Source organism: Acinonyx jubatus, chromosome A3, assembly GCF_027475565.1.
Source record: "Acinonyx jubatus isolate Ajub_Pintada_27869175 chromosome A3, VMU_Ajub_asm_v1.0, whole genome shotgun sequence".
NCBI lineage: Eukaryota > Metazoa > Chordata > Mammalia > Carnivora > Felidae > Acinonyx > Acinonyx jubatus.
In genome coordinates this window covers 99,242,626-99,251,844 of record NC_069388.1, presented here as the reverse complement: position 1 = coordinate 99,251,844, position 9,219 = coordinate 99,242,626, and positions in this window count along the sequence as shown.

Sequence of the window (9,219 nt, the reverse complement as noted above, 5' to 3'; positions counted from 1 at the left end):
AGTGGGCTAGTTTGGACAGCCTTGGGTTTGAGTTGAGTCAGATCAAATGTTTGCCAAAGATAACAGTAGCATCAAACTGCAGGGCACTTTCCCTTGATAAGCTTTCATTGATAGGTGGGGCCTGCAATCAGACAAGATGTCTGCCCAAGCCCACTGCTGGAGCCTCATTCCTGTGGTTATCTTTCCTTCTTCCCAGGATAGAAGTCACTTTGGAGTGGTGCTAGCCCCAGTTGGGGCAGCTTGCACACAGCCAGGCTTGTGGCACCTCTGGATAGTCTCAGTCCATATAGGAGGGTGCAGGTCTACAGGAGAATGTGGGGGGCATGGAAGGCAGTGCCAGCAGGGTCTCCATTGGCCTGGTCAAAACTCCTGTCAAGGCCACCGTGTTGATAGGGGCAGGTCGGCAGAAGCGCATGGGCCGAGCAAGTGGCGTTAGCAAGTTAGGTGGAGAGTGCTGTCCCTGGGCTGGTTGCTGTAAGTGTCCACTTGTCTAGATTGGCGGGGGGGGGGGGGGGCCGGGAGGAGGAGGACAGGGGAGGGAAATGGTGCCTTCAGTTTCTTTGTTCCTGGAGAAGTCTCCCAATGATCCCTGACCCTCTAGCACACCTCTGAGATTAGTAAATAAATCTCCTCGAGTTTTTTAAACTGCTGCTTCTATGCTGTATCTCCCCAGGGCTGTTTGTTGTGCTATCTCTTTAAGGGTGGGGACTCAGTTTCCTGTCACCCTCTAGCTCTTCCAGAGCCCAATTGTGTTGATTTTTAAAGTTCTAGGTGTTAAGCCCTGCTGATAGTAAGAACTTGCCAAATTTGGCCCCTCTGGGTTTCAAAGCCAAATGCTATGGAGGTTCATCTTCCCCATGCCTGGGGTGCCTGAGGTGTCTGTTTCTTCTCCCTCATCTTCCCAACTGTGTCTCCATCCTTCCTACATGCTTCAATATGGACTTTTCTCTACATTTTCTCTATGTATGTCTGTTCTGCCAGTATTCAGGTCAGTTTTGGGGTTATTTAGACTGATGTAAGTATTATCTAGTTATATTCAATGGACAAGGTGAGCTTCGGGCCCTCCTATCCTGCCATCTTCCCCAGAACCCTCATTTTTCTTTTTTAAACTCAACCTCTCTCCCTCTCTCTCTCTCTTTTTCTCTCTCTGTCTCTTTGTATTTCATTTGCATAGTTTCTAGTGCTAGATCTTCACATTTACTAATCCTTTTTCAGTCATGTATAATCTGCCATTAATCACATCCAATGTATTTTTCATCCTAGGCATTGTAGTTTTCATCTCTACAATTTCAGTTTGGATAGTTTTCTATCTTCATGTTTCTACTTAACTTTTTGAACATCTAGAATACAGTTATAATAACTTCTAATTTAGTTGATTTCTTATTCTAACAGCTATGTCAGTTCAAGTTCATTTTTGATTGATTGATTTTTCTCATTATGGGACATATTTTTGTGCTTCTTCAAATGTCTGGCAATCTTTGATTGGATTACGGACATTGCAAATTTCACCTTGTTGGGAGATAGATTTTTTTTTTTAAGGATTTACCTTTTTAGGCGCACCTGGGTAGCTCAGTCATTTAAGCGTCCAACTCTGGATTTTGGCTCAGGTCATGATCTCACAGTTCATGAGTTCAAGCCCCACATCAGACTCTGTGCTGAAAGTATAGAGCCTCTTGGGATTCTCTCTCTTCCTCTCTCTCCCTCCCTTACTCACGTTCTCACTCTCTCTCTCTCTCAAAATAAACAAATAAACTAAAAAAAAAAAGACTTTATCTTTTTAGAACAGTTTTCAATTTACAACAAAAATGGAAGTTACAAAGAACTCATATATTCCCTGTTCCCACACATGCATAGATTCCCTCATTTTCAACATCACTTACCAAAATGGCACATTTACCAAGGATGAATCTACACTGACATGTCATAATTACCCAAAGTCCATAGTTTACCTTAAGATTCATTCTTGATGTACATTTTAAGGGTTTGGATAAAAGTATAATGACACATATCCATCATCATAATTCATACAGAATATTTTCACTGCCCTAAAAATCCTCTGTGCTCTGCTCCCTCACTTGCCTTCCTCAATCCCTTTCCCAAGTGAATATTTTTGATCCCTACAAATATTCTTTTTTATTAATTAATTTATTTTGAGAGATATAGAAAGCATCAGTGGGGAGAGGGGCAGAGAGAGAGAGGGAGAATCTCAACCAGGCTCTGCGTAATCAATGGAAACTGGGAAATCATGACCTGAGCTAAAATCAAGAGTTGGATGCTTAACTGACTGAGCCACCCAGGTGCCCCAATCCCTACAAATATTCTTAAGCTTTGTTGTAGAATGCAGTTACATGAAAACAGTTCAATACTTTTGGGTCTTGCTTTTATGATTTGTCAGGTGGGACCAGACCAATCTTTGGTTTGAAGATAAGTATTCTTCTATTGAAGTAACATCCGTTGTATGCTACCCAATGCCATGTAAATCGTGAAGCTGTTCAGTGTAGCTGGTGGAAAGAGGCAGAATTCCCAGCCTATGTGAATGCCAGTCACAGTTGTCAGTAATCTTTATGGGTAGTTCTTCACCTAGCTTTGGCTAGTTCCCACATACACATGTGCTGATCAATAATCAAGGGGTATATTCTAAAAATCTTCAGAGTAGTCTCTCTGTGAAACTTTTTCCTCTCTGATACTCTGTCCTGCAAACAGTAGCCCCTTTGGTCTTCATGAACTCTGAATTTCATCTCCTTCATTCATGCAGAGCCTCTACCTGGGCTCCTCCTCCCTGTCATCGCCTTAAAACTCTTCCCACACAGAAACTTGAAACAAAGAGCATCTCATATATACACAATTGTATAACTAACTGTTTAATGATATATTAGTAGTTTAGGCATATACTTAGCCTAGGATGGGTGTTGAGAAAAGGGTTGTCAGCATAGGCTGAAGCAGCTGCTTGTGGCTTAATGGATGACACTGGGCTTCAGCTAGTCTCAGTAGAGGAAGAAGAGTATATTCCAGGACTGGGAGCAGCTTCAGGAGAGGTTATCTCCTAGTGAGTATAACCATTAGCTGAGATTCTAGAGGAAGAAGAAGCAGCAAGATAGGGACCTGAGGTTGCTTCATGGAGAAGAAAAGAGCTGAAAATTTAAGAATGATTCTAAACTGGACAGATGGAGAACAGAGAAAGATATTCCAAGGAAATGGTTTGAAGAAATGCTAAGATGTGGGAAAGTAAAGTCGAGTGTAAAGAGGAGCTCAGGTATGGGAGACATCCAAAGAAGACTCTGTGGAACTGGGTGTTGCATTTGACATGGTCTATGAAGGAGAATTAAAAGCCAATGCTGATTCAGATATTCAGAATTCTGACCACACCTGGGAAGTCTTTGGGGGTAGACTTTGGCTATTTAGTTCAAGACACTGCTAGGGGCGCCTGGGTGGCTCAGTCAGTTAAGCATCCGACTTCGGCTCAGGTCATGATCTCGCAGTTTGTGAGTTCGAGCCCCGCATCAGGGCCCCGTGCAGACAGCTCAGAACGTGGAGCCTGCTTCAGATTCTGTGTCTCCCACTCCCTCTGCCCCTCCCCGCTCACGTTCTGACTCTCTCTGTCTTTCAATAATAAATAAACGTTAAAAATTAAAAAAAAAAAAAAAAGACACTGCCGACCACCTGTGACAGCTAAGCAAAGACTAGACATATTATGGAGGTGACACACTCAACTCACACAGGGCTGATCTGCAAACCTTTATCTTAAGATAACTGTAAACATTAGTCATGCACCCCCATTTGAGAATTTCCCCCACAGAAGACACGTGAGCGTAGCATGTATATGCAACCTTCAAATAAATTCTGTTTTCTGTTGGTAATCCCCAGGTTATTAAATTTGGGGAGAAAATTTTTCTAACATTTTTGTCTTTGACTTCATGAGTGCCAACTTCCTATGTGGAGCACCTCTATATTCTTCTCTCTTTTGTTTGCTCCCAACAGAGTAGTTGATAACTTATAAGCCTCCAAGCAGAAAAATTGAGGAAGAAAATAAGAAATGAGAAAGAAGGATGTTTATATTGTGGTTAAATTCTTCTCAGACCTAGGGACAAATTGGGTTCTCCATATACATTGAGGGTTCCCTTTTATTCAATAACAACAATAGCTGGAGTTCATAGAATGATTGCTGTGTACCAGTTTCTTACATGCTTTTCATGCATTATTACTTTGGACTCATACAAACCTTGTGAAATAGACACACATATTCCTTATTTTATAGATGAGTTGAGACACAGAGATTAAATAATCTATGTTTCACATAAAGCAAAGCCCAAGACAAATGATTCTGGGTGAGTAGCTTAAATGGGGAAATAGGATTCTAGGGACAGGAGTGAGGGAGAAAGGGAGTGAAATGAGAAGGGAAGGAAACCAACACAATATTGCATACTGAGTTGACAAGCATGGTGGAAAACTGGTTGCCTCATCTCATGGGATTTTCTGAGAATTTTCCATCCAAGGAAGACAGAAGACAAACTATCCATTAGCTAACCCAGCCCACACTCCATTGGTCAAAGTTTGCCCTATAGTACATCAAGTGCCATACTTCCAAGCTGCATATGAGTGAGAGCTGAGAGGAGTATTGTAGAATCACCACAAGGCATGTCAGAAAAACCCTGGGACTAAAATCAAGAGTCATGTGGCTTAGACACTATCAGATTACACCATCTAGGCTTGCATAGTACTGGTCACCTCATCAATGGCCAAATTAATAAGTGAGGCCAAGGGCTTTTGAAGTGCACAATAGATATTCTGCTCAAGGCCCAAACACTAGTATGTGTTGGAACATGACAGAGCTGGGATGTGAACACAAAGCCCTATGAGAGCCCTTGCCAGCAAGATGGCATTCTTGTTTCATTCTTACTATTGCTGTGGAGACTGAGGGCAGGTGAGGGGAGGTAAATGAGGCATGGGCAATGGTTTTGTGGCTCTATTCATTTTATAATGTACTACAAGTGTACTACATCTTGTAGTCCCTGCTAGGCATTGCATCTTGAGTTGTCAGAGTGGTAAGATCTGCAAGGCTCACACAAATCTACTGCAGGACCAAAGTCCTCTGGAAGAGGGTCAGATACCTACCTGTACCTACAAAGCCACCTGAGGTGGGAGGGTGGACAGCAAGCAGTGTGGTAGTGTGGGTACTTTTATCCTGACAAATGATTTTTGCCCATACATTCCTCATGGTTAGTCTGTTTCCCTATTTGATCCTTTCAATACACAGGAGGTTTCTAAGTAAGCCCAGGTTCCTATGATGTCTTTCGCTTTAACTGTTCATGGACTAGTACATGGTTTCCAATAAAGTATTCCACTTCCTCTCCTACCCCCTTCATTATTGCCTCTTGTCTTCTATTTTGTATTAAATAATTTTAATTTTTTGCAGAAGCATTGGCTTTGAACTTAGATAGATCATTATTTGAATCCCAGTTCTACGTCTTACTACATCTGTGACTCTGGCAAGTTTCTTTCCTGATCTGTGAAATAAAAGCAGATCTTGTTCTAAAAACTGAAAACAGGGGCGCCTGGGTGGCTCAGTCGGTTAAGCGGCCAACTTTGGCTCAGGTCATGGTCTCATGGTCCGTGAGTTCAAGCCCCACGTCGGGCTCTGTGCTGACAGCTCAGAGTCTGGAGCCTGTTTCAGATTCTGTCTCCCTCTCCCTGACCCTCCCCTGTTCATGCTCTGTCTCTCCCTGTCCCAAAAATAAATAAAATGAAAAAATAAATAAATAAAAATAAAAACTGAAAACAGCCCCAGCCCTTATTGGCTATCAAAGTTCTTATCAAAGCACAGATTATGCTCAGTTCATAGTATTTGGCTCTGTTAAGCACCAGGAAATTTCTGGAGCAAATAATAGAGAGCTATTAACCCCTTACATTTATTCAACAAGTATTTGATTTTTTTTTAACGTTTTATTTTTGAGACAGAGAGAGACAGAGCATGAATGGGGGAGGAGCAGAGAGAGAGGGAGACACAGAATCGGAAGCAGGCTCCAGGCTCTGAGCCATCAGCCCAGAGCCTGACGCGGGGCTCGAACTCACAGACCGTGAGATCGTGACCTGAGCTGAAGTCGGCTGCTTAACCGACTGAGCCACCCAGGCGCCCCTATTCAACAAGTATTTGAACCAGGTATCATTCCAGCTGTTGAAGATAGAGAAGTGAACAGATTAGGCAATAACTCTACCTTTAAGAGTTTACATTCTAGTTGTGAGATGTCAGGTAATACATTAGTAAATGAATAAATTAAAGATGATAGTAAGTGCTGTGGTAGAAAGAAAATAGGGCACTATATTAAAAAGTGACTTGGGGAAGAAGCAGAACAGGGAGTTACTTTAGCCAGGCTGGTTAGGAAAGGCCTCTCTGAGGAGGTAACACTTGAGCTGAGCCATGAAGGATGAGACTGAGCCAACTATATGTATTAGTTACCCATTGCTGCATAACAAACTACCTCATAGGTTAGCAACTTAAAACAACAAATGTTTATTATCTCATTATTTCTTTGGGTTGATGATTGAGGTGTGGCTTGGCTAGGTGTCTCTGGCTTGACCTCTCACAAGACTAAAATCCAGAAAATAGCTGGGCAGTGTAGTCAATTTAAGGCTCCACTGGGGGAAGATCAGCTTACAACCTCACCCACACAGCTGTTGGCAGGCCTTAGGTCTTTGCTGGCTATTGGCCTGAAACATCAGTGCCTTGCCACACATGGGCCTGTCGGTAGAGTAGCTCACAGTAGTCATCTGGCTTCCCTCAGAGCAAGCCAATGACAGAATAAGAAAGAAAGAGGGCACCCCAATGGGAACCACCTTCTTTTTGTAACTCATCACTTCTACTGCATTCTACTTGCCAAAAGCAAGTCACTAAATCCAACCTGTATTCTAGAAGAGGGACTTACACAAAGGTATGAATACTAGGAGGCAGGAATGGTCAGTACCATCTTAGAGGCTGCCTACCACACCATGCAAAGAGCTGGGAAAAGAGTGTTCAGGCAGAAAAAAGAGAAAATGCAAAGGTCCTGACTGGGGAGAATCCTAGTTGTGTTTGAGGAAGCTGATGGAGATAGAATGTACTAAATCAAGCTAAAAAAAAAAAAAGTAGTGGTAGATTAGGTAGTCAAAAGCAGACCATGCAGGGCTGAAAAGAAATTTTGGGATTTTATCTAACTGCTGTGGGAGCAAGGGAGTCAGTGATGTATTCCAACCACTCAACATTTTCTAGAGCTCTATGGTGGATGTAGCCCCAACCAGATTTGATGGAGAAAATGTGGTGGGTGAAGGAAAGGGTCTCTTCTGCCAAAAAAAAAAAAAAAAAAAAAAAAAAAAAAAATCTCAGTGCCACCTAAATGCCTAGTCAGCTAAGTATAGAGGTCCTAATAAAATATTCTCAAGCTACCCTTCCAGCCTTATCTCCCACCATTCCCCAAACCTCCAGTCCAAGTGAAGTTTCCTGAGCATGCACTATGTTTTCCTGTCTTGAGCTTATTCTGTTTCCTCTTCCTGGAGGGCTGTCTCTACCATTTCTACCTGTCAAACTGAAGCCCTCTTTGTCAAGACCCTTCTTAAGGGCCACCCCCTTTGTGAAACCTTTCCTGATTCTTTTCTTTTTTGAACCCCCTCTGTTCTTTGTTTAATCTGTTTTGGGATTTTACCATGGCTTTCCTAGTATCAGTAGTTAATGTCTAAATTGTAAGTTCCTTGAGATGAAGCACTCTGCTTTCTTTATTTCTGTAACCTGTGCACTACCCAGAGTTTTAGCATATATAATCTGTGTTCAACAAATATTTGTCAACTTGAATTAAACTGGTACCTAGATGGTTATAGCACCTTTAGTTGGTTGGGAGGGCTTCCTGAGAAATAAGAATTCCTCTTTGGTTGATATTAAGTTATAATTTTCCTACTACAACTCACAAGTCCTACATGATATGTTCTTTGACCATAATGAAATTAGATACTAATAACAGAAATTTGCCTTAGAGTTAAGATGGCAGAGCAGTATGGGGACCCAGAGCTTGTCTCATCCCTGAAATGCAGCTAAATCAACATCAAGCCATTTTGAACACCTAGGAAATTGATCTAAGGATTAACACAACAATCTGCATAATTTGAGCCACAGAACTTTGCAGGTACATGGTGTGGACAGGTGAAATGGGGGAGAGAAAAGCCACAGAGCTGCAGAAAGTAGAGAGCCATTTTCGTGGAGAGAGGACAGAGGGAGAAAGAAAAAGGGGGAGAGTGCGGCCCATTGGGATCACACAAGAAAAGCACTCCCCTCAAAAGTAGCTGGAGAGAAAGAGAGAGAGAGAAGGTGAAAACGTTCACAGGGGACTGGACAAGAAATCTGTTGCCCAAAACCATGGACAGGGAGAAAAGAGAAGGTTTCAATACCACCAGTATACAAATTAGTATATAAATAATACTAATATATAAACAACAGAGTACAGAGTCTGAAGGTCTGGAGCTCAGTGCCTGGTGATGCTCTATAAGCTTCATCTGGCAATGAAGAAGTAAGGTGAATCCCCAGAAGGCAGGCCATGTGGTTTAAGGGGCCCATGTACCACATGGTGTAGAAGCAGTTTCCCTGCTTGGAGTGCATTTGGTAGAGGACATACATAGAGTTTCCCTGTGGGCAAAGGTCCTGGAAGACCTTAAAAAGCATCCACGTTTGCTGGTATTAAGACAAAGACCAGAGTATGGTGAAACCTAGCATGTACTGTGTGTTGTGATTTACCATAAACTCTGAACCTCTACCACTGCAAACATTTTCTGGGACAAGCCAGCACCTGGCCATTGCTTGATGAAACCCTTCTCCAGGGAATCAGTGTGGGTCCAAGCTGTGGGGGTCTTTGAAGCATGGGGTTTTGAAACACAGTCCCATCTGAGCTAAAACTCTGGAGGGAGGTGTCACCTGGCAGGCAGACAGCTTGCACACGGATAGGGTAGAGGTGGGGAGTAGACGGCGGCTTGAGACAAAGGAGGGATGCTTGATAGCCAGTCCATGAGAGCAGGCAGTTCCTCTACTAAAGACTAGGGAGCTGGGTGAGGCCATTTTCACCTCTACTGTGCATGTACTCTGCATAGGCACATGCATGCATATGCACACGCCCACAGATCCACCCCAGTAAGCTAAGCAGCACCACCAAGTGGAGAACGGAGCCATTACACAAAGCCCCACCCAACTGTACCATCCAGGCACAT